Below are 26,475 nucleotides of genomic sequence, written 5' to 3' on the forward strand. Positions count from 1 at the left end.
GCTCCGGAGCCTGAGAGAGGAGTTTAGGAAATTTGAAGGGTCTAACATCTGCATATAGTGAATGTAGAAAATCATAAACCTGGAAGAAACAAAACAATCAAATAAATATTAGCTGATACAGGTGACTGTTGACTGGGTGTACATAACTAACAGATAGTCACTGTACTCACCAACTACACTCATAATAAATGGCCTTGACAATTCATTACTACTACAAATAATCCTATAAGGTAAAGGTTCCTGGAATAGATCGTTTACGGTGTAGAAGGGTCTACTGTATATTAACTTTAACCATTGCACCTGATACTTGCACCTGCATGCTATCGGATAATACACAACCTGCTTCAAAGGTCGTAATGCCGGAGACTAAACTAGCACTACCAGCTCCAAACTAGGGTGTATTTGAGCATTACGTTAGAGTGAAGTAAAATACCCATCAAAGTCTGACTAGACTTCCCAGAAAGTGTGTTATGGCTGCACTCGAGAACAGAAAAAGATAGATTTAGTCTTAAGCTAGCCGCAGCAGCAGTCCAAAGATGACAGTATGTGTAGACCTGTTCTTGCTAGATTACATCTCTCTACTGCCAAGAGAGGGATTCTATAGTAAAGCAAAAACTGGTGTTTCTTTAAACCTTATACATGTAGATATATAGAAATGACTCAAATCAATACTAATCATACCAACTTGACCATCGTCCGGCTAGAACAGGGTTCTAGCTCTGGCGCCATCACTCAGTGAAATATCAGCTAGGAAGGAAACAAAGGAGTAACAAGACCATCTTGATAATTGCAGAAGAGTTCTTGGTAGTGATAGCTCAAATCAATCATAATGAAAAATTGCACTGGTGGCAACAACACTTTAGATCTACCAGATTAATATCACAGCACTCTGCGAGACCCGTTTAACGCTGTCAAAAACAGAAATTTAGATATACCAGATTATTATCGCAGCACTCTGTGAGACATGTCTAACGCCATCAACAACATAACTTCAGATAAACCATATTAATATTGCAGCATTCTGTGTGAGACCTGTCTAAAAGTATGGCCACATGTAACGAATTATTCACCAAATCTGACCAAACTCACGAAATTCACAGAATTATTAGGCCGAATATAACAGAATTATTTGAGCTGTGCATGCACACCGAGTTCATCGACGAAACGCTTTAAATTGGCTAAACAAGTTATTAGCGAGCAGGATTTTAGCAGCTTTGCAATTAGTATAGTCCAAGAAATGTATTACGACACACAATAAAAGTACCCGTGCAATTCAGCATATGTAGTACGTGTGATACATCTGCTTAGATTGCGCTATTGTTGGTTTTTATCGTTCCTACTCTATGGTTACAGATCGTTTCTTTTTAATAATAACAATTTCCTTTTAGGCCGCAAAAGTTCCGTGGTAAAAGAATTGTCATCTTGAGCGCAATCAAGTCAGTTTCATCATATTTACTATGACAAAGTGCCGTACTATTTTTCTTGCGTGTCGCCATATGTGCTTCGAACTACGTAATATTTAAGAGATGTTAGAATCGTGCTCGCTAACCAACAATAGTGCAACCTAAGCAGTTTCATCAGTTTAAGCGGTTGAATTGCACTTGTACTTTTATTGTGTGTCGGATATCTGTCTAGGACTATACTAATTGCAAAAGATGCTAGAATCTTGCTCGCTAACAACTTGTCTAACGAATTAAAAACGTTTCGTCAAAGAATTTGGTGTGCATGAACCGCTCAGACAATTCTGTGATATTCGACTAGATAAGTCTGTGAATTCTGTTAATTTCGAGGATTCTGTCACATTGAATGAATCATTTGTTACGCATGGTTGTACCTTAACGCTGTCAACAACAGAACTTCAGATATACCACATTAATATCGCAGCACTCTGTGAGACCCGTCTAACGCTATCAAGGAGTTTAGTGAGCAGCGGCAACAAATTTTATCAGAGTGGCAGATAAGTGCATAAACAAAAAAGGCTGGAGTTGGCTTTGCAACTAGAAATGACATAGCCTAGGAAATAGAGCAAGACCCAATCACAGTGATTGACAGGATAATGACTCTGCACATGCCATTACAGAGAAATATGTACTTGTCTATCATAAGCGTCTGTATTTCCACTACAAAAATCTTTGATACAAACCAAGAAAATTTTTGCAACCTGTTGAAATGTGTGTTAAAAATAAAAATCAAACCAGCAAAGATGAGTTGCTCATTGCAGGTGACAATAATGCGAAAGTTGAATTTGATCACTATAGGTGGCAGAGTTATTGGATATCAAGATCTAGAAAAAGATAACACTAACGGTGAACTTCTACTTGCTTAGATAGAAACATGCATGCTTAGTGCTATGTTAGAGAGCTCAATGTTTTGATACTTTAAACCTTACCGTTTCTTCATTCCACATTCCTTTGGGATTCCTGCATAAAGGACACAACTCTTTAGAAGGAAACTGAATTTTGGAATACACGAAATCCTCACTGGTCTTTCCAGCCAACCTCTTATTTGCCTGACAGTATAATAAAATGTAGATGATTACACTCTTTGTGTAGATAGAGAAAAATAAATACAGAGGGATCAAATCCAAACCAAAAACGCTACCTACTAAAAAGTAGAAAAACAGAGGAATCCGGAAATAATTAGTATTGCCGTGAATAAAGGTTTTTGGTAAATGTAGATGACTACACTCTTTGTGTCAATACAGAGGGATCAACACAAAACCAAAAGTGCTATCAACCAAAAGGTAGCGAAACAGAGAGATCTGGAAATAATTAGTAGTGCCGTGAATAAAGGTTTTGGGTCAAGGTCACCAAGCTAGCCACAACGAGTAAACAAAGTGTCGATAACGCCGCATAAAGAATTGTCATATATATTTCCATTTTATTTGTGAATACAGAAGTGATTACCAGCAGTTGATAAAACAGATGAGAATATAACTAACAATAAGAGTGATGATTAAATATACAATGTTAAGTTTAAGTTGAAAGTTAACAAAACAGATTATTCTCTTGCAAACACATGATTTCTTGTATTCGTTGAAAAACATGGAATTAATCCATATCATTGTTGATTTTGTCACCAAGAAAAATGCCCTTCATGTTTAAAGTTAAGAAAATGCTCTGCTTCAGCCACCTCCACTTCTATTGGCTGTAATAATCCGTTGCTAAAGTTAGACAGCCAAATAATATCCTTCATTGACGTAGTAACACTTTTTCTTTGCTTTTATCATGCACTGTTAGTTGATATTTAAATATTTATTATTTAGAAAACCTAATTATTTACCAATTCACAGATTTCATTTTTTCAGGTCAGAAATTATCTTGAGATCAGTGATTGAAAATGGGAATAATTCAATTAATATTCAGTTTGATTGATGTACGAGTTTGATCACAGTATGAATTAAACTCACATCTTGAGGTTCAACTGTATTGTTTACGGAAAGAAATATTGACCCTTTCACTTTGCATATCATAAAACAAAATAACTTAATTATTGACTAAATCTTTTACCACTATTTTTGTTAGGCTAAGATTCATGAATATACTGAAATGAAGAGAGGTACAAAAGGAGTTGTTTCCTCACAATATTGTGCTGACTACTCCAAATCTAATGTGGCTAGGTCTAATAAATCACATACTTGCATTTGCAGTTAGTGTGCAAAACAGGGTTCACAAGGTACAAGGAAACCCTCTGTTTTTAGCTTGACTGCCCCTACACCGAGACTCCAGAGCAGTAAGAAGACCACTAGCCTGTAAATATATATTTATATGTGTAATTGTTAGAAAACAGTTTTATTATGAAGTAATGACTAAAGTTATACTACAAGTTCAGTGCAGAAGGACAATAACAATAAGGATCTTTACTATAATAAGAGTCGTGTCTGTCTGTCTGAAGTCATGCTTGAAGCATTAAAAAAAAGAAATGCATCAAATGGGAACCTAACGCATATATTTTACTTTGAGTACCGACACTCCAACCACTGCACCACTCAGCTACCTCCTCACTTATCAGAATAATTATGCACATTGTTATTACACATAATGATCTCATGGCACACAGAACTGCCAGAACACTAGCAATAATAAAATATACTGACATTAAATAATAATAGAATAATTATGTTCATAGTTATTACACATGATGATCTCTCATGACACACAGAACTCCTGAGTACTAGCTATAATAAAATATACTGGCATTAAATAATAATAGAATAATTATGTACATAGTTATCACACATGATGATCTCTCATGACACACAGAACTCCAGAGTACTAGTAATAATAAAACATACTGGCATTAAATAATAATAGAATAATTATGTACATAGTTATCACACATGATGATCTCTCATGACACACAGAACTCCAGAGTACTAGTAATAATAAAACATACTGGCATTAAATAATAATAGAATAATTATGTACATAGTTATTACACATGATATCTCTCATGGCACACAAAACTACCAGAGTACTAATGATAACTATACTCCATAACTGTAGTACTTGAGCAACCTTTACGGTTAAAATTTTGAGTTAATTTCATATTCTATTAATTTTCTTTGAGCTTTCATGCACCTGCTCTGTTCTGTTTGGTTTGCTGGAATATAGTCACCGAATTATATCTTATCAAGGTCACATGTTATCTCAGAGTTCTGCTAATTTCTTACTGTATATGCCTTCTACTGTTAAAATCATAACTGCCGCATACAACTTTTATCGTATTTTCTAGGTAAATCAGACACGCTGATTCCGATTTTGTACTCAAAATAAAAATTGCTCCACTAACCTTCAAAGTAATAGAGGCTTTTTTATAGCGTTTTAATATCGGTCTCGAAAACAACACAATTGGCACAACAAGCTCCGCAAGTCTTTTCTGAAAGGTAGATAAACTATTTAAAATTGCTTGTAGCTAGTTACAGGATGTCTAATAGGCTGAACATCAAGAAAAATGGGCTAAAAAAACACGATTTTATCGTAATCTAGCGTTGTTATCACACTGTATTGAGCTTATTCTTAATTATGAAATGTTAAATAGCTCATCTACCTTTCACAAAAGACTGAAATTATTTTCAAGGCTGAATTTAAATAACAATGTGTTTTAAGACATCCATCTTTATCATTCTAAATCAGACTAAACATCCCTAATTTCCGTTCCTAAAAAGCTGTGCTACGTCAAATATTTGTGGGCGGAGCTTGTTGTGCCAATTGTGTTGTTTTCGAGACCGATATTAAAACGCTGTAAAAAATCCTTCATTACTTTGAAAGTTAGTGGGTCAATCTTAATTTTAAGTACAATAAAATCGCAATCAGCGTGTCAGTTTCACCTAGAAAATATGATAAAAGTTGTACATGGTAGTTATGATTTGAGCTATGCGGCTAGCAGGAGTAGCCAAACTTGTTTACTAAGCTATGGTATTTTGCTTTGCTACAGCAAAAGGTGACAATTCCTGATATAAAATAGGAATACAAACAATTTTGTAGACAATATTTAACCTATAGAGACACTCCTCAAACTGCCATCAACTGTTCGTAGCCTCACTTCCAACTGTCTTACAAACACTTTGGATGTCATGAAAACTCTACTAGTGCTATAATAGAAGTAAGGCTGGAGGCATGAAAATAAATTTGCTTGGAAAATGTGAACAAAACTGTTGCCAGATGCCGTCAGCTGATAAGATATTGATTGGCCGGAAAATGGAAAGCATGTGAGCCAGAAGCTGATGATATCATTTTATTAGGAAAAAGAGTTGATGTGAGGACATCAATGACTGTGATCTGGTAATTTTGTAAAAGCTGATTCAAGGATGTTGATTTTTGTTAAGCTTTACATTGAAAGCATCTCAAAGTGTTCTTATATTTGCTTATTTAAAAGATTGAACACGAACTGAAGAGAAAAAACAGGAATAATATATCAGCAAATTATTATAATTATTATTGTTATTCCCTGTTTTATTATGATAACACTTGTTTGACATGTTTTATCATGTTTATGTTGTACTTCAAAAAATTGGAGTGCACAACACAAAAAAGCTTAGGCTTGCTCATTATATGCTACAGAACTCAATGTATTCATGTTTTTAAACATAAATACCATTTATTCTTACCATTTATTCATCTAACATTACGCTGTTAGTCCTGCGGAGAGGACACAACTCTCGAGAAGAAAACTCATTTTTAGCATAAACGGAGTCGTCATTTGTTTCCAGATCAGCCTCATGTTTACCTGTCAGTATAATAACATGTATATGAATAGACCTGGTAAGTACATTAACAATATGTATAAAATGGATGGAACAGGAAATAACTTGCACACTGTCTGATTATTCATGCCAACTTCACTATACATTTTCTGTAATTATCAAGTCAAGTTACAGAGGTTTGGAGTTGTCTATTCTACAACCTCTAATACGTAATACAGAGAGCTGGAGTAGAATACTGGAAGAGTATGGTGAATTATAGAGAAGTATATCTCACACCTGAAGATGGTCAGAGTGGTTAGTTTATTTGGCATGGCGATGGATAAATATTATTAGTTGTTGTATCCCTTCAAATATTTTCTGATTGTTTTCTGGGAAGAGCTAAAAGTAATGCATTGATTTCACAAAATGTGTTCTATGATAAAGATACCTCAATAGGAGAATGTAAAATATATGGATACATATCATTATATGTAGGAGTTTATGTAAACACCTGACTGAATACATATTAAATGTCAACAGTTGGGTAGAATATATTATATCATTATATAATGGATTCTGTGTGAGAAGCACTCAAATGTGTACCTATTAAGTGTAAGTCAACAATTACAATATATAGTACCACCTCTGTCCCTAGTAAGATATTATTATGGAATATACGCACACATGCGCATTGGAGTCATAAACTAGCATATAAATACACGCATTGTATTATATGATAATTTATCTATTATTATACAGATCTCAAAGTTTGTGTGGTAGTACTTCAATTTGTCCTGCTATAGCTATTGATATCCTGAAATTAAAAGCTTGCAATCTGCTGGATTTGATCTGGGAGCCTTCCATCACCAGGCAAATATCTTACCAATTATTCTATGCAAGATTGGTGAATTCATTTGGCGGGATATGTCGCTAAGTGGGTAAAAATAAGCTACCGCTCTCCGTTACGGCGCAGCGTCATCTTGTACTTGCTTTCGTGAGTCTTATCAGTAAGAGCCGTAGATAACTGGCTTATCAAATTAGCCATTTGCAATGTGCCAGGCTAACGGCAAACAGCGAGCAACTACAATACTTGTCACTGCTCTTAGTAAGATGTTATTATGAAATGTATGCACACTTATGTGCATTAGAGTTTTAAACAAGCACACAAAATATATGCATTGTATTATACTACAGTACAGACTATTATTATAGATACATAAAACAAGAACTCACCATGTATATAGTATACAGATACTTAAAAAGGGTATGCCTAGCTTCTTCAGAAATAACCGGTTGACCTCCGATCTCCTTGACCATAGAGTTAGCGTATGGCATAGATTAAGTCCTCATAGAAAAGAGTAGATGTGCTAAAACATCAAAGAGTCCATATTTCACACAAAGAATGATATTTTAGCATCCCTAGTTAGAATCATTATACAGTTTATATGGTTTATATGGTTTATACAGTCATCACCTGTACACTTTATACAGTCATCACCTGTACATTTTATACGGTTATAACCTGTACACTTTATACAGTCATCACCTGTACATTTTATACGGTTATAACCTGTACACTTTATACAGTCATCACCTGTACACTTTATACAGTCATCACCTGTACTCTTTATACAGTCATCCCCTGTACACTTTATACATGCATCCCCTGCACACTTTATACAGTCATCACCTGTACCCTTTGACCAGTCATCCAATGTACACTTTATACAGTCATCACCTGTACACTTTATACAGTTATCACCTGTACTCTTTATACAGTCATCCCCTGTACTCTTTATACAGTCATCCCCTGTACACTTTATACAGTCATCACCTGTACACTTTATACAGCTATCACCCATAGGGGTTTATACAATCATCACCCGTACACTTTATACAGTCATCACCCGTACACTTTATACAGTCATCACCCGTACACTTTATAAAGTCATCACCCGCACACTTTATACATTCATCACCCGTACACTTTATACAGTCATCACCCGCACACTTTATACATTCATCACCCGTACACTTTATACAGTCATCACCCGTACACTTTATACAGTCATCACCCATACACTTTACACATTCATCACATGTACACTTTATATAGTCATCACCTGTACACTTTATACGGTTATCACCTGTACACTTTATACAGTAATCACCTCTACACTTTATACAGCCACCACTTGTACACTGTATACAGTCATCATCCATACACTTTATACAGTCATCACCTCTACACTTTACACAGTCATCACATCTACACTTTATAGAGTCATCACATGTACGCTTTATACAGTTATCAACTGTACACATTATACGTCATCACCTGTACACTTTATATACACTTTAAATACTAACCGAAATACAGTATGTATGAACATAACAACAATCAAACAAATTGGGACTCACTTCCTGTCAGTGACTAGCGTGTCCATGAACAGTGTGGTTATGTCTTCATCCCTTTCTGGTATTGGCGTGTACGGCCTGCAAGAATACATTTCTAATAAAACATACAGTTGAACATGAATATCTCAACCTTAAAGGGACTGAGTGAAAGTGTTTGGGCTATCAGAGCATACAGGTTATTCACACACTGTCATGAGTGCATGTATTTACCTTATTATACATGTAAATACACCGACAATATATAAGTATAGAATTACATAAATTGTGGTAAACTAAGAGGATTGCAACAATTGAGTTTAGGACCTGCAAGAATAAATTCATGGCCAAACATATTTGCCTTTAAAATAAAACTGATAGAATGTTCTAGAGCGACAGAATTGACACCTAGAGTAAAGCAATACAGTGAAACATGGATAACTCGCCCTCGGATATAGCGAACACATGGTTAACTCGACTGGATTTGCTTGGTCCGTTCCCACGCAATGATAAATGGCTCTATATAACTCGAACTCAACACTGTTAATTCGAACTGTTTTTGCCCAACGGTTACCGAAACGGTTGCTATCGCTTTAGAAAATCACTTTATTCCAAGCCATAGAGGTAAACCTCAACTTTTCGTAATTCATAAGCGTCGTTACTACCTTCATCGGCAAAATATTTTTGTCATTGACTGTTCTAAAGGTTTGGTGAAATTTGATTTATACTGTTATACGATGAATAGCACGGGCTAGCCGGGTCACGGGCACAAGGATTTTCGCCACGCACATACAATACAAAAACAGCATGTTGTTTTTGTTTTGTATTTGCGTGGCGAAAATCCTTGAGTGCGTGACCCGGCTAGCCCGTGATGAATAGTTTTCCGACGTGGATTCCGTGTTGAATCAACGTCGGAACGTTGAATGTTTAAAACGTTTTAAAAATTGTGGTAATTAAACGTATACGTTGTCTTAGCTAAAAAAAAATTCATCGTTTGACCTAAACACAGAATACGTGTGTACATTCAATAAGTATCCATTCAAAAAACGTTAGTGATATACAATGTACCGTAAAACCTCGTAAAACTTTTAATTGAACTGCCTCGAAGTGTTGCTCTTAACGAATGCCATGTAAAGTAAGTTAATCTTTGCATAAACTTCAAGAAAAATCGGCAAAATTGATCGTGGGTAAAACGCTCAAAAGAAAAAGATGTCTTTTCTTTTGAGCATTTCAGCAACGATCAAGTTTTGCCAATGTCAATCTAAAAAACGTCCTGGCAATAACATCACCTCAAACAACAAACCAATCTCAAGTGATAGAAAAATCTCTATACTTTTTGATAAAAACTTTTTAAACTTTACATTAGAAGCATTTAATTTGAAACAAGCCATTTGTGCTTTTGATTTATATTATAGTTTGCATATGTTCATGTATCTACTAATAAATAAGTAAATACATGGACTTGTGACAGTGCTCTGATAACTTGAACACTCTGATAATTCAAACACTTTTGCTCGGTCCCTTGAAGTTTGAGTTATCCGAGTTTCACTGTATTTGTTTTACTGCGCTGCAAAGAAACCAACGACTAAAAATTATGAAAAGATTGATAAGATTATGTGCACTGCATTATAAGGATATACAAGTAATTTCACTATTAAAATGGCACACTAGTAACTCTAGTCCTGTAATAGAAAACTAGTAAGTCTGCTGCCATCACGGTACACTAATAACTGCACCACCATAATTGTATGCTTATAGCTCTACTACTGTAAATGTGCACTAATAACTCTACTGATATAATGGTACACTAGTAAATCTACTACTATTACAGTACTAATAGATGTGTATTGAGTGTAGCTTCAATTAAAACTGGCAAAGCATATGTTGATGAGGAATTATCAGAGAAGAAAAGGGTAAAATATGCTGAGTCTTTCCCCCAAACTATGAAAAATCTCTGCTCATACAACATGAAGACTTTACAAAAACCTTAACCTTAAGTGTGACTAGTTACTCTCCATGATAAATTTAGATAAGAGAAGATGCAAAAACTGATAAATAACACAATAAAATAGAAGACGTTGAAATTTGTTTTCATCAGAACCATCTGAACAATAATCAATACAACGTTGATCATCTAGTCAGTCAGGAAATCAAAGAATATCTTCAGGAAATAAAGCAGTTCGTAAGGCACTCTGATGTTTTAACATACAAAGTACATCTTCAAACTACTTAATTTTAGATTAAGAGGTCTGGTCACACTAGACCTCTTAATACAAAATAACAAACCTCTTAAAACCAATTGATTCCTAGTTATTTGTATAATACACAAATGACCATAAATCAATTATTTAACCATGATATATAGAGGTTCAGCTGCATTTAATATAGTTAAATCTGAATTAAAAGGAGTCCATATTTGTAAAACTTCTTCGAGCGCCATAAACTAGTACAAAAGTTACCCCACTTATCTTGTTTTTGCTATTCTTCTGATCTTTTTTCAATTAAATCTAATTATGGTCTGTCCCAGCAAGGATGATGAGGTGATTACTTTCCTGGACTTTGTTATCAAATACCAACACTTTTCGAAAAATAGGTGGCAAGCCTTAAAGGTTGACTTGCAACAAAATTCACATTACAGTTTTTTGGTATCAAAAGATTCACCATGTCTTACTCTGTTGTGCTGTAGGTGCCAAATATGTGGAAATGTGATTACAAACTTTTAAAAACTCTAAAACAAACATTCGCCGTAGTTTGGAATCTCTTTATTTTTCTGACGTAGTCATGACAGTTTGGTTATTGTCATAAATATAGTAAACCCTAGATTGGTGAATAGCTATCCTTACAATGGAGCAAAAGTGAGGCCTATAATTGGCTGTTGTTTTCACGACGTTACATCGCAGTGATGTGCATCACATCATCAGAGCCTTCTATTGAGCAATGAGTTTAGCAGTGACAGCATGCTTGTCACACTAGTTTTTAAGTCATAAACGTAACAGCAAGACCATATTCTTAGTTAAATGTCACCAGAGGTGACTACAACACCCCAGGTATATCATGAATTGTCCATAACAAGACAGAACTTCATCTCAAAACAGGAAGTTCTCAACAATATCATAAGCTATCTATGCTAATTAAAGACACCAAGCTGAAAGCTGCTAGTGGAAAATAATAAGAAAACCTTCATCATCGGTTTTGAGTCAGCAGCCAAATCTGTACATAGCATTGCTCAATATCTTTTCAGCAACTACCCTTACATCAACTACTTCCTAAGTTTTAAGATCAACCAAGATCACATTGAGACTCTGTTTTCCACTATACGATCTATCATGGGAAAGGTAGGGTGGCTATAACAATAACCTGGATGTGCAGTGCTTTAGATCTGCACTTCAAGCACTGCTCATAAAGGCAGATATCACACCAAGTCCTAATGCTAACTGTATTAATCTGGATGTGAGCAGGGCTGAAAAACCTGGCCAACTCATGCTACATTCTCTGGCTAGAAAGGAAAAGGATGAGACAAAAGCTGATAAAGGTGAAGATGAGGAGTTCGGTGATCAGGAAACTTTTCTAACTCTAATGTGATGACTGTAGCAAGTTCTTGACCGATGTAAAAATAGTGGGAAGTACAGTAGAAGTAGTGATGAAATAACTCTAATCTCAGTTAAAAACAGAGGAGGATTTGTGACACCATTGATACGTCAGACCGAATATGTATTGCTGCAGAAAAGTGCTTACGTTCACACGTGGAGAGCTATGGTATCACACAGGGAGCTTTTAAACACGTAACATCACAGACAATAACATATATGTCTTATTACATAGCCTCAAACCGAGTTTTACATGCACAGTGCAGGCCAACAGTCTACTCAAAACTATAGTAAATCGTTATACATGTAATAAAATCATAATACACTATGCCGCTTCAAAGCAGGATTTTAGTTCAACCAACCTTAGACAAAAGCTACCTCATCCAGTTATTTTCAGTCATGTCTAATGGGTGTTTAATACTGTGTTCCAACTTAACTGCTTCTAAATCTCATTTGATTCATTAGTTTGTTATTAGTTTAATTTCTATTTGGTCACTCTTTGTATTATCAATGATATAGAAGCTGTGCATATAGTTATTACACATGATAATCTCTCACGGCACATAGAACTCCAGTGTACTAGCAATAATAAAATATACTGGCATTAAATAATAAGAGAATAATTGAGCACATAGTTATTACACATGACAATCTCTCATGGCACACAAAACTCCAGAGTACTAGCAATAATAAAATATACTGGCATTAAATAATAAGAGAATAATTATGCACATAGTTATTACACATGATAATCTCTCATGGCACACAAAACTCCAGAGTACTAGCAATAATAAAATATACTGGCATTAAATAATAAGAGAATAATTATGCACATAGTTATTACACATGATAATCTCTCATGGCACACAAAACTCCAGAGTACTAGCAATAATAAAATATACTGGCATTAAATAATAAGAGAATAATTATGCACATAGTTATTACAAATGAAAATCTCTGATGGCACATAGAACTCCAGAGTACTAACAATAATAAAAGATACTGGCATTAAATAATAATAGAATAATTGTGCACCTAGTTATTACATATGATAATCTCTCATGGCACACAGAAATCCAGAGTATTAGCCGTAATAAAATATACTGGCATTAAATAATAATAGAATAAGTGTGCATAGTTATTACACATGAAAATATCTCATGGCATACGGGACTATATGACTGGGCACTCATGGCACCCAGTCATTGCTATTTGTATAATCCATTACTATTGGATAACTATTGGTATTATCCATTTCCATGTGTGTAAGATTCTTGCTTTTTTCATCCAAAGTCAGTTTTATACATTTTCAACAAAATATGCAGTCTTAGATGCACAAGCTATAGGAAAATTGTGCAGTTTTTAGTGCTAAGTCAATAGGAGTTGATAGATCAGCTGATTCATTTTGCACATCACCACTACGTTGTGTCATGCTAATTATAGGCCTCACTTGTTTTGATTATTCGCATGTCTAGGGTTTACTATATCTTTGGTTTGGGCTATCAGAGCAATCAAGTTATCCACACACTGTCATGAGTGCGTGTATTTACATGATGATACATGTATATACACTAACAACCTATAAGTACAAAAGCAATATATTTGTGGTAATGTAAGAGGATTGCAACAATCGAGTTTAGTACCTGCAAGAACAAATTTATCGTCTAACATATTTGCCTTTAAAATAAAACTAATAGAATGTTCTAGAGCGACAGAATTAACACTTGAAGTAAAGCAAGATTTGTTTTACTGCACTGCGAGAAAAACCACCTACTAAAAATTATGAAAGGATTGAAAAGATTATGTGCACTGCATTGTAAAGATATACAATAAATTTTACAATTAAAATGGCACACTAGTGACTCTAGTACTGTAATGGAAAACTAGTAAGTCTGCTGCTATCACGGTACACTAATAACTGCACCACCATAATTGTATGCTAAGAGCTCTACTACTATAAATGTGCACTAATAACTCTACTGATATAATGGTACACTAATAACTCTACTACTATAATGGTACAGTAGTAACTCCACTACTATAATAATGGTACACTAATAACTAGAGCTGCACAATGATCGCGATAATTAAATGATTAATGGTGACTAATACAAATAAATGATTAACTGAGTTGAGCAAATTAATCTTCAATTAAAATGCATGTCATGATTTTGATGTGGTTCCTTTCCTTTGTACTGTTTAGTAATACTAACGTAGCAGGTTACTACCATTTAATTTACTAACAAATTAATATTATGACAAGTAACACTTTCTTACCAATAAATTAAACCACAATTATTTTGCACTCAACTATGAAAACACAGTGAGTCGCTAACATTAAACTTGTTTATACAACACAATGCACAAGCGCCGTGCCGATCTAGCTGCAAGCGGCCATGTTGTTAGTTGTTTGAACATGTTTCTAGGTAATAGCAGTAAAAGTGATTTCAGTACTATAGAATGTTCTATATCGTACAGTTGATTTTTGTTTATGTTTAAAAACGTTTTAAAGTAAATTATACATGTATTTTCATTTTTCGAAAAAATCCCAACCATATTTCAGCTTCAGAATATTAGTAATATAAGATTGACACTTTATTGGAACATGAAAGCAGAAAAATGTCTTCCACTCTAGGTAGCGCATTTCTGTAAGTTGTTGGATGCCTAAACAAGAAAGCGAAAATCAGTATATGCCAGAAAGAATTTGCTTACCACCGCAGCACATCATCATTAAGATATATTTTAAATAATTTTCATCCTACCGCGCAGAAATCATCACCAGCTGTCGCAGACAATAACTAATAGGCTACTAGTGACTACCAGCACTACTGTCCCCTATGAGCATACCTGCCAACTCTCACGCATTGGGCGTGAGACTCACACAATCACCCCAAAGAGAAAATAGAAATGCGTGCGATTTTTGCCCAATTTCCACAATTTCATATATACTATCATCGATACATCAATTGCCCCAAAACCAAATCTCACGCATTGCCCCACTCTTGGGTTGGCAGGTCTGCCTGTGAGCGGCCATTCTCTAAAGCTGGCAATGTTGTATGTAGGAAGAGTGCATCGCCTTATTCAGATAATGTAAATAAACTGTGCTGCCTCAACTCTTGGCTGCTTAATTATAGAGTTTCATTGACAGGTTTCATACTCATAATAATTATTACATTGTAACTTATGTACATTGTACATAACATGTACCACTGCTAATATTGTTTAAAATATAATAAATCTATATGTAGCTGTATTATTTGTTTTTGAATATGCAGGTTTTTGCTAGATTAATTCTAAGATTAATCGAAGATTAACTGGTTCAGGCAAGTTATTAATCGCGATCAATTTTTATAATCGTTGTGCAGCTCTGCTAATAACTATACTACTATAATTGTACACTATTAACTCTACCACTATTACCATACTTATAGATGTGTAAAATGTAGCTTCAATTTAAACTGGCAAATCATATGATGTTGAGGAATTATGGGAGTAGAAGGAAAGTAGAATATGCTGAGCCTTTCCCCACAAAGTATGAAATATCTCTGCTCATACAACATGAAGATGTTACAAAAACCATCACCTTTAGTGTGACTAGAATTAGTGTAAAATAGAAAACGTTAAAATTTTTTCATCAGAACCACCATCTGAACAATACTCAATACAAAGTTGATCATCTAGTCAGTCAGGAAATCAAAAATATCTTTAGGAAATAAAGCAGTTGGTAAGGCACTCTGATGTTTTAACATACAAAGTACATCTTCAGACTACTTAATTTTATATTAATAGGTCTGGTCACACTAGACCTCTTAATATAAAATACTAAACCTCTGAAAACCAATTGATTCCTAGTTATTTGTATAATACACAAATAACTATAATTCAGTGATTTGACCATGATATACAGATGTTCCGCTGTATTGAATCTCGTTAAATCTGAATTAGAATGAGTCCACCTATGTAAAACTTGAGAAGGATGAGTCAAAGGCAAAAAGTACCAAAGATGAAGTCTCCTGAGGCAAACTCCACAAAATACACCAAAGTCTAATATTATGAGCATTATTTATCACTATGAACTGATCAATCTAAACATTTTCTTGTGGTAAAATACTTGCCAATCCAAAAATATCAGGACGAATAGTCTGGTAGAAAGGAATAGAGAATGGTAGAACTGGATAATCCCAAAAAGGTTTTTGCACTGCGCAACCAACGAGAGTTTATGAAAATAGGTTGGAGCTCTGAGGCTACTACAAAGTTACACCGCGTGTAACTACACAAGCTGCTCAATTACATCATTCAAGGACGGATGATTACGGAAGCATCAATGGCCTCAGCGAGCAAACGCATGCTAGCAAATCAGAATCCATTGAATTCTGTTACAATTATATTAATCTTAGTTGTTGTTACAACTTCTTACAACGTTTATTCATCTGTTATTCATCTGTTATTCATCTGTTATTCATATGTTTATCAAACTGCTAAGCTAAGAATGCGAAGCATTGTAGATGACAGCTAGGAATGCATCAGCGTTGGAAGCATTGCTTTGACAGACCGCGTAGGAAACATTGGAAACTAAAAAGCTGAGAGAAATAACAATCCCACCCGCTGCTACAAACAGTTTAGTAAATGATGTATTACTCCCATGCTCCTATGTATCAAGCAAAGGAGCCATCTAACCAATTCAGCTGATGATAAATATTAATAAGCTTGGTAGATGTACGTCCATATATGTTGTCGCCACCACACATGAAGGAGATGTGTGACTATATGATAATCAATTATGATTGTCACTACTACATATGAAGGAGAACAATACAACACAAAAATTACCAAAGGGTAATCTACAGAGCAAACAACTTTGCAGAGTGACAACACACAAGCAAGTACATATATATACAGTGAAACTCGGATAACTCAAACTTCAAGAAACCGAGCAAAAGTGTTCGAGTTATTAGAGCATTCAAGTTATAAGTCATAAGGAGGACAGTCATAAGTGCACGTATTAGATCCATCAGTAGATACATGTACATATACAAACTATATACAAATCAAAAGCATAGATTGCTTGTTGCAAGTTAAAGGGTCTCTCGTGTGAAGTTTTAAATATTTTCAATCAGAAAGTATACATATTTTTCTATCACTTGAGATTTGTTTGTTGTTTTAGGTGATGTGACTGCCAGGATGTTCTCAGACTAAAATTGGCAAAACTTGATCGCGGTTAAAACGCTCAGAAAAACTACATACGTATTTTTCTACCAAGCGTTTTAACCAAGATCAATTTTGCAGTAAGTCAGTTATTACAAAACTGCTTTACTATTAAAAGCCCATTATCAATTTTGCCGATTTTTCTTTAAATTTATCCGAATTTTACCTCGCTTTTCTCGCTTTCGGAGGGTTATCGCTAAGCGGATGTTTGGTAAAATTTGATTTTTCCAAACCTTTAGAAAAGTCGTTAATGAAAATATTTTGTCGATGTTGGTAATAACGAGGCCTAAGAACTACGAAAAGTCGATGTTTATCTCTATGGCTTGGAATAAAGTGATATTCTAAAGCGATAGTAACAACCGTCTCGGTAGCCGTTTGACAAAAAACTGTTCGAGTTAACAGTTTCGGTCGAGTTTTCTAAAGCCATTTATCATTGCGTGGGAACGGACCAAACAAATACGTTGAGTTAACTGTGCTTTCGAGTTATCCGAAGGTGAGTTATCCGAGTTTCACTGTATATCGAACACTCAACCAGTCATAATCAAATCAAATATTTACAGCACTTTTATAGATACAGCTTTTAGCTTCATTTATTATAAATATTATGACTATGTAAAATCGTAATATAATATGTTTGGGTTTTGATGTTTTAAAAACAAAAAAAAAGATTGACGTAATGGCTCTAGGATGCATGGCAAGAAATATGAATAATATTTTGCCTTATGTAAGATAGATCATTAGAACTGTCTCAGGATAATGATTAAAGCAAAATCCATTTTTACAAATCAGTGGTTGATGATGGTTTGCAGGTTATGGCCAATCTTGTCCAAATTATTGACATAAATCAAGTATAATTACTCTGGCCCACCCCAACGTCATGAAATCTCATAAGATACCAGATGTCAAGACGTCAGATATCACATGTCAGAAAAGAATGCTGACTGATATCACAGACACTAAAAATAGGCATTACAAGAATAGTGTAAGATTCGCAAGAATGAGCTAAGGCAACCAATGACACTTGGCAATCATCTGAGAATGAGTATATAAGAAACTGGCAGCAAGCAAAAGCAGCGATGAACTGGTGGCAAGCTAGAGAGCGATAATCTGGCAGCGAGCCAAACAACAAAAGAAGGGTGCAGCGAGAAAGGAGTCAAGACATAGAGAGGCTAACATAATCCAAAGGAGCCTGCAAAAATGGCCTGCAGAGGACCAACCCATCGAGAAGAAAACACACAGCTGACACAATTTACTCAAAAAGGTGGAAAACCAGGAAACTATAAAGCCCCGAGAGGAGAGGGTTTATTTAGCCTCCCTGTCAACAGAAAGAGTCATCATGACACGCCTAGTAAACATGTATTTATTAAAAGATCATAACTAATAGAACTAAGTAAAAAGGCATACTGTTCTTTTTGTTTTGACTAGGGGGTAATGACAGAATAATTGTCATTTTTGACCATTTGAAGAAAATAGAGTTCCCATATACTTAGAAACAAACCACTGGCGTGTCATTGTTGATTACAAGATAATTGCTTATAGAGAGTCGTGCGCCTCGCATCTCAATACTACTTGTGAACATTGATATTTACGCTCATTATTGCAACAGCGTGTTACTGTCACAACAAATTTCAAAAGAAACTATAGTAGTGCCCGCCGCCATTGATTGATTTGTTGTTTCAAATTTGTTTTATAGCAACAGTCAGAGTTTTGTGTGGTAGAAGTGCAACTTTGTTTGCGGTAAAAATTTGTCTTGAATGAATTTGAATTCAAGGTCCAGAGGCTAACCGTTACACATAGAATCGTAGTATTTCACTCAAAAGAGACACAAAAACATTACCTTTCACATCAATATTATCACTACAAAACTTAAAAAAATCAAAATTATAATCATTAATATCTAATTTGATATCTAAGTAATAGTATATTATTACTTAAACATCAAGTAATTATTATTATAAAAGCAAAATAAAATAATTATAACAAAATATTTCTCCCATGGAAGTATTGTTAAGGATTTGCCAAACTTAGCTATTTCTAATAGCCACATGATATCAAGCTATCCTGGGATAAGCCTAGTAATATGCAAGCCAGCTTGCATAGAAAGCCAATGGAACACTGTATATAAGGATATGTAAGCCAGTGTAGAACAGGATGGGTAAGAATAAGTAACGAAGGAAGATACCCTAGTGAGACAGAAGAACAAAGAGCACGAGATACTGTCGACAAGCGACAAAACTATATATGGACATTTGTGGATAATATGAACATTAACTCTATCTGTGGAGCTTTAGCTATTATTAATATTATATTTTCCCACTTAGACCGCACAGCAGGTGCGTAAGGGGCGTGGGAACACGGTGTGTTTACACTAATAAGTGGTTTCAAAATAAGAACTTTTTTAAAAATTATATTGTGTTTTTCTCATCTCATCATGATCTTAACTCTCTTAGTGTACGAGACCAAAAGGACTGATAGAATACATTAGTTCTTATATATGGAGTATAGGTGTTTGATTTTTGGCGGGTATTGTATCCTATGTTTTCGCCTTTGAATGTTGGTTCTATGCCCTCGGCAGCACATCTTACAAACAGTTTATGCCTACCCTCTCTTCTTCTCTCCTGTAAGGACTCAACACTTGTATCTTCTCGTAATTTTGTAAAACTTATCTGCCCTTAATGTTAAAAATAAATCGTAGTGCTTTATTTTGAAACTTTTCAAGCTGTTTGACATGCTTATTTTGATAGGGATACCAGATTTGTGAGGCGCATTCTAGTGTTGGCCTTACTAAAGAAAAACAGGCAATCTTTTTTTGTAGGGGTATCTGCAGCTCGCGTAATAAAGAGCCATACACATTATCCCAGTCATCTTGCTTGCAACAATTATAGTTGCGCATGACAGCCAATATTATTTCAGTATAAGACAACTTGTAACGACAATCCACTAAGTAGTAATGGTAAGTGCCGTAAGTCGCTATGTTGTTGTAGCTTATTTTGTTGTAAATGAGCTATCTACCTTCAGTATTAGTATGAGTCCAAATCTCCTTATATATGGATAGTCTTCACTTCAGTTGTGTTTGTCGTTAGGGCAGAGGGCTCTGGTTAGCTGGTGCTATAGTGTTATTCACCGTCTATGTGAGTGCCAATGCCGATAGGTGGGAGGTAGTCTAGTGATGGTCAGGTTACGGTTCTACAACAAGGCTAATCCAATGCTATAGTTCATGTAACGATGCCTCATATATACGCCAATGTACGTACACCTCCAACCAACCCTCTAAAGACTGGGTTGGGGTTAGATTAGCAGTCTAGACGTAAGATATTATGATATAATATACATGTTGATCGATCAACTATTAGTATACAATTAAATGATGTTGCTTCCTTAGTTGCTAGACATGGAATGAATATAACTATAAAGCTACTTCTATATAAATGGATAGACTGAATAGGAGTTGTGTTCCTACTATAGTGTTGCTATGGACTGAGTAAGTAATTCCCAACTCCACAATCAAATGGTAAGAATATTGTACACGTATGCAGCATGTAAACAATGGTTGTTGATGCATACTTGTTTCCGTTAGTGGGAGATAATATATGCTGTAGGAATGTATTGTAACTGCTAAGTTTCCTACCTATTAACTAATCTCTTGACATTTACGTTTGTGGGAACATTGCTAATATACAGCTATTTCAAAAACATGATTTTCAGCTATAACATCCACCCGGTCAATAAAATTTCTACTCCTGTAGAATCACACAAATTATCTCTTGGACTAGCGGCGATTTTAGCTACAGTTATAGTTACCTACATATGCTATTACATGAAAGATTATCTAAAACTAGAGTACAACTGGGTGTAGCTGGTACAACATAAATTAAAGAGGATGCGTCACGTTGTGGAAGCATATCCAATCATCAAAACTATGCTAACTAAATGGGGCATGCACTGGGCTTGAAGATTATAATACAATTGATAGTCTGATTGCTACGTAACCATAGCTTTAATGGATATTATGTAAATTCATAGACTTAAAGTCATCTAAATTTCAAACGCCTAATTTATGGGAGGAAATGCATGGGCTTCTTGAAGTGAAACAAACGGCGTTTAATGCATTAAAGCAATACATCGCTTACCAAGTTACATCACAATGGATGGACTGGAAATTTAATGGAAGATTAACATAAGACAAATACACAATACCCCTCAAGTTCAAACAACTGATAAAGAGTTGTTATTTTTTTTTGTGTGTTTTCTTTTTTTAGCAGTACCCAAAACCAAACTGGTTTTCAAACATGGAATGGTTTATTCCCTTTCATAGGCAACATGAAGCATGAAAATGCGTTAGTATAAGCACATGAAAAGCTTTAGCCTTAATACTGATTAGGTTGCTAGGAGATTTTATGATAACACTGCCACACTGGCACGAATGTAATTTATTGAGCAAGTTAATAACATTCCTTTTACAGACACCTGGTCGATGCGGTGACTCACTTTTCCTGCATTTAATTCTAAACCTCTCCTTTACTGCTAAACGTGCTTTAAATGACTGTTAGGTTTTTACGATGCAGCTGATGCTGCAATTGGATGCCTTCACCCTAATTTCATAGATAGAAATTTTCCACATAGATTTGAATAATTTGCATAAAATTTTTCAATTGTCTCGACAAACGTGTGTCACCCAGCTGCGTAATTTGTCACTTTTATATTATGTGGTCATAAAGATAAAATATGTGAGCTATTGGGATACATAAAAAAACTATGTCTTGTCAATTACCAATAGGGGTATAGGTAAACAAAAAGTTTGAATCAAAATACTTTCTGCGCTTCGAAAAACTGACATGAAATCTGAGTTTTGTATTGAACAGTGAACCCTAGATCTCTGTGGTGAGCTATTGATACTCAAACGCAACTACCAACTCACGAACATCTATTTCCAGATGTCAATCCCTGGAAAGTAAAAGCAGGCCTCAGTACTTTTAAACTGAGTCTCTGTCACAATTATAAGTTAAGTCTTCAGCTGTCTCTACGACATTTACTGAGAGCTCTCCAGCTTTCCAAAACATTTATTTTACTGCTCTGCAACACTGCTGTAGGCTTCTCAATCTCTCAAGCTTGAGATTCATTTGTCCCTTAACCAAATACCTGATGGCCATTAGTGCGTCATGGCCCTGTAATAGCTCATGCGCAATTGTTGCCTCTGTGGGCACAAGGGTTTACAACCCTATCTTGTAGCAGCTACCATGTAATAAATATCACTCGAAACAACATGTAATAATAAAGAATTGTAGTGGACGCAAACAAGAACGAAACTGTTTGTTTTCGGTGCCTCAGCCAGCACTAGTACACGAAGATGTACTACTACGAGTTTCAGTGACACGGGCTTCGTAACGTAACGATTGTGTCAAAGTTAGTTTCTTTTGGCCATTCATCAGATCCCGATCGATCGTTTGTACCTAACCTGCAATTCCTGTAATGAAAGAATGTTTAACATTTCATGCATAGACAATTAAAAGTAAATTTAATAGTCATGGGATCTATATATAACTGGGTTGTAGACTAATTAGTCATAAATGGGTACTATTAGTTGTGTAATACACTAATTACAGAGCATTCCTTCCATTAACTTCACACATCATACCCTGACACACACTTTCAAGCTTCAATCACATTCGCTAGGCGCCCGTGTTGCGCTTGCGCGTGTATGTGGGTCTATGGCTGTGGTAGTCAGTCTACAGCCCCAAATTCAAAAGTGTGAATGTCTGTGTAGTCATTAAAGTAGAGTTCGTGTACACGTAAAAAGTTATGTTGTTTCACTGCAGTGCCTGATCAGGATTTATGTTTGTCCATGGTGTCAGCATTATGAGCTCAATTCCTTTAAATGGTTGGCGACTAGTACGCCACCTGTTTAAAAAGATAGTGGATTGTTGTGACATCAAAAGCTTGCCAAAAGTGATCACTTTAAAAGATAAAATATCTTGTAGGTTATTCCACATCTACTTATTTCCATAAAATTAATGGCCATGTTTGTTATTAAAACAAAATATAAAATCTTTGTGCAACGATGCACATCCTATTTTAGCCAAAAATAGTTTCATCAATCTCATCTGGACCCAGTTTAAAAAAAAAAGGTTTTATCCACTTCTTCAAGTGTGGACATACACTGTAAATTGTAGAGAGAGAAAAAAAACAAAAGGTAAAACAGAATTATTCTGAACAATAACCCTCATCAGCATCTGTTGGGTTGTGTTTTTCAAACACATTGTCATCGTGCTGTAAATCAGATTCCAAACCAGATTCAACTAGATCTTTATTGTGATTTATTGAGGTATCAAGGGAAGAGTCATGGGTCATTAAATTGAGAGATATACCTTCATATACTGCCAGAAGAAAGGAAGTAGCTACCAATTGAATGCCGTAATTCATCAGATCAATGTCAGAAGTTTTGGGAAGTGCAAGATTCATTCTGTCATTAAACTCCTGATTAATGGATAGCGATTTTTGATCACAATCGAACTGTGGGTGCAGATGCACACAAGATTCTATTTCCCCACTCAACTTTGATGTGGTTGCCATGGGCAACCGTTCAGCTATGTCACTGCTATAGACAGATTGTGTAGGACTTTCAACGGCAGTGTAAATCTTTAGAGCCAAGCTGTCACCACTTTCCATTAGCGGTGCCTGAAATATGCTTACTTCGGCCTGTGAAGGCAGACCACAGTCTACTGGTTGGGCAACAAACAATTCTTCACATTGTATATGTTCTTCTGCCACTACATCCTTACAAACTTCCCATTGCTCATTCTGAAGAGTCAAATCATAAGCCTGGACCTGTGGGCATTGAATGTGCATGAGTAGAATGACTTTGGGACATTGTTTACACTTCTCTACATTTTTCATAGCTGCATTGTCGGGGTCATAATGCACAAAAAACTTTATTTGTTCATACATTTTACAAAATTGGATTAAACTCATGTAATCCAATGGGGCTCTTTGTCCTAACGTACTATCCAATACAAACTGCTGCATTGGCTCGGGAACTCCTGACATTATGGTGTCAAAAATGAGTTGATCCTGTACTACGGTGGGCAAGTAATACAAATCTCTTACCTCAAATTCTACTCTCAAGCCAAATTCTCCTACTGATTCATTTTTTTCTAGACAAAGTTTTGCCAGATTGGCTGTTCTAAGAGGATGGTAGAAATTGAACTTTTGGTCAAGTGCAATTATGAGATTTTCAAATGTCCAATTTGACAACTGTTTGAGAACTTTGATGTAGAGAGTTTTTGCTAGACCAACTAAACAAAGATGAAAGCAGCAAACCCTTTGATGATCAGAAAGAAACAAAGCATTAGCACTTGTGAGAAATTCCAATTTTGTTTGATACCAATTATCTGTTGGCTCAAAAGAGAATGGTCTAACATAGTACCCACTGTTTCTGCATGAAAACAAATGTTGGTAGTCATTACAGACTGTAGCCATATTTGCTGTCAAAGACAGACAATACAATATGAAACACTAACCTGTACTCTCCCGGCAAACAAAAAAAACGTGCGTCCTCGCACGCAACAGCCTCGCGACAATCGACAAAGAATGTTCAGCGAGAATTAGATAGGGGCGTGTACTCCACCAGGCAAGCAAACGGCTTGCCAATAGCTTGGCAACGAGCTGGAGAAGGTCCGGCGCCTCCACCAAATGTTGTAGCTTATTTTGTTGTAAATGAGCTATCTACCTTCAGTATTAGTATGAGTCCAAATCTCCTTATATATGGATAGTCTTCACTTCAGTTGTGTTTGTCGTTAGGGCAGAGGGCTCTGGTTAGCTGGTGCTATAGTGTTATTCACCGTCTATGTGAGTGTCAATGCCGATAGGTGGGAGGTAGTCTAGTGATGGTCAGGTTACGGTTCTACAACAAGGCTAATCCAATGCTATAGTTCATGTAACGATGCCTCATATATACGCCAATGTACGTACACCTCCAACCAACCCTCTAAAGACTGGGTTGGGGTTAGATTAGCAGTCTAGACGTAAGATATTATGATATAATATACATGTTGATCGATCAACTATTAGTATACAATTAAATGATGTTGCTTCCTTAGTTGCTAGACATGGAATGAATATAACTATAAAGCTACTTCTATATAAATGGATAGACTGAATAGGAGTTGTGTTCCTACTATAGTGTTGCTATGGACTGAGTAAGTAATTCCCAACTCCACAATCAAATGGTAAGAATATTGTACACGTATGCAGCATGTAAACAATGGTTGTTGATGCATACTTGTTTCCGTTAGTGGGAGATAATATATGCTGTAGGAATGTATTGTAACTGCTAAGTTTCCTACCTATTAACTAATCTCTTGACATTTACGTTTGTAGGAACATTGCTAATATACAGCTATTTCAAAAACATGATTTTCAGCTATAACAATGTTAGCACGAGGCGAGCGCAAAAATTCACTACAGCATGACTAAAGTGTTAACGATACTAATTCTATTAACAAGATTGGCTAGCATGATAAACGTCTACCAATGATTAGCTGATTAATTCTTTAAGTAGGCTACATGAACTCTCACGTACACATTTGATTGTCGCTATATATAGTAAGCATTAGGCTATCGCCAATTAAATCCTCGATATGCAAAGTCACGACCAACCGCAAAGCCCATTTCAGTCTCACCATGACATAGAGCAAATTTCAACAACGCGAAGATCTAGCTGCTCTGACTTTTGAGATTACTCAACCGTTAGTAAGACGTCAACATGTTAGGTCGTGAGTTACGGTTGGCCGAGCACAGTTTTGTCTTTTTCACCGCATAAATTCTACCTATTCAAATCCGCCTTTTTGCCTGTTTGTTCACGCGTGCGCGTACATTTACTACTTGTAAGTAATAATAATATTAGTAATCTGATTAGACAAGCAATAGCATTTAATAAAAATTATAGTTGCACAAAGCATGATGTACTAAATTATTTATAAACTCCATAATTGCATTGAGACTCAAAAGTATAGCAGGCCTACACCCAACGGCTGCACAGCCTGCACTCATTCAGATAAATGAGATTATATTTCAAATAATTGTTCTCGGGTTCGCTGATTTAGATGG

At 35.5% G+C, this 26,475-nt stretch overlaps 1 protein-coding gene across 1 annotated transcript in view; it reads left to right on the forward strand.

Moving 5' to 3' along the window:
* Window positions 1-26,475, forward strand: part of LOC137398368 (integrin-linked protein kinase-like) — a 229,753-nt gene that overhangs the window by 170,037 nt on the left and 33,241 nt on the right. The window lies entirely within an intron of this gene.

Source organism: Watersipora subatra, chromosome 6 (genome assembly GCF_963576615.1).
Source record: "Watersipora subatra chromosome 6, tzWatSuba1.1, whole genome shotgun sequence".
In the NCBI taxonomy this organism is placed as follows: domain Eukaryota; kingdom Metazoa; phylum Bryozoa; class Gymnolaemata; order Cheilostomatida; family Watersiporidae; genus Watersipora; species Watersipora subatra.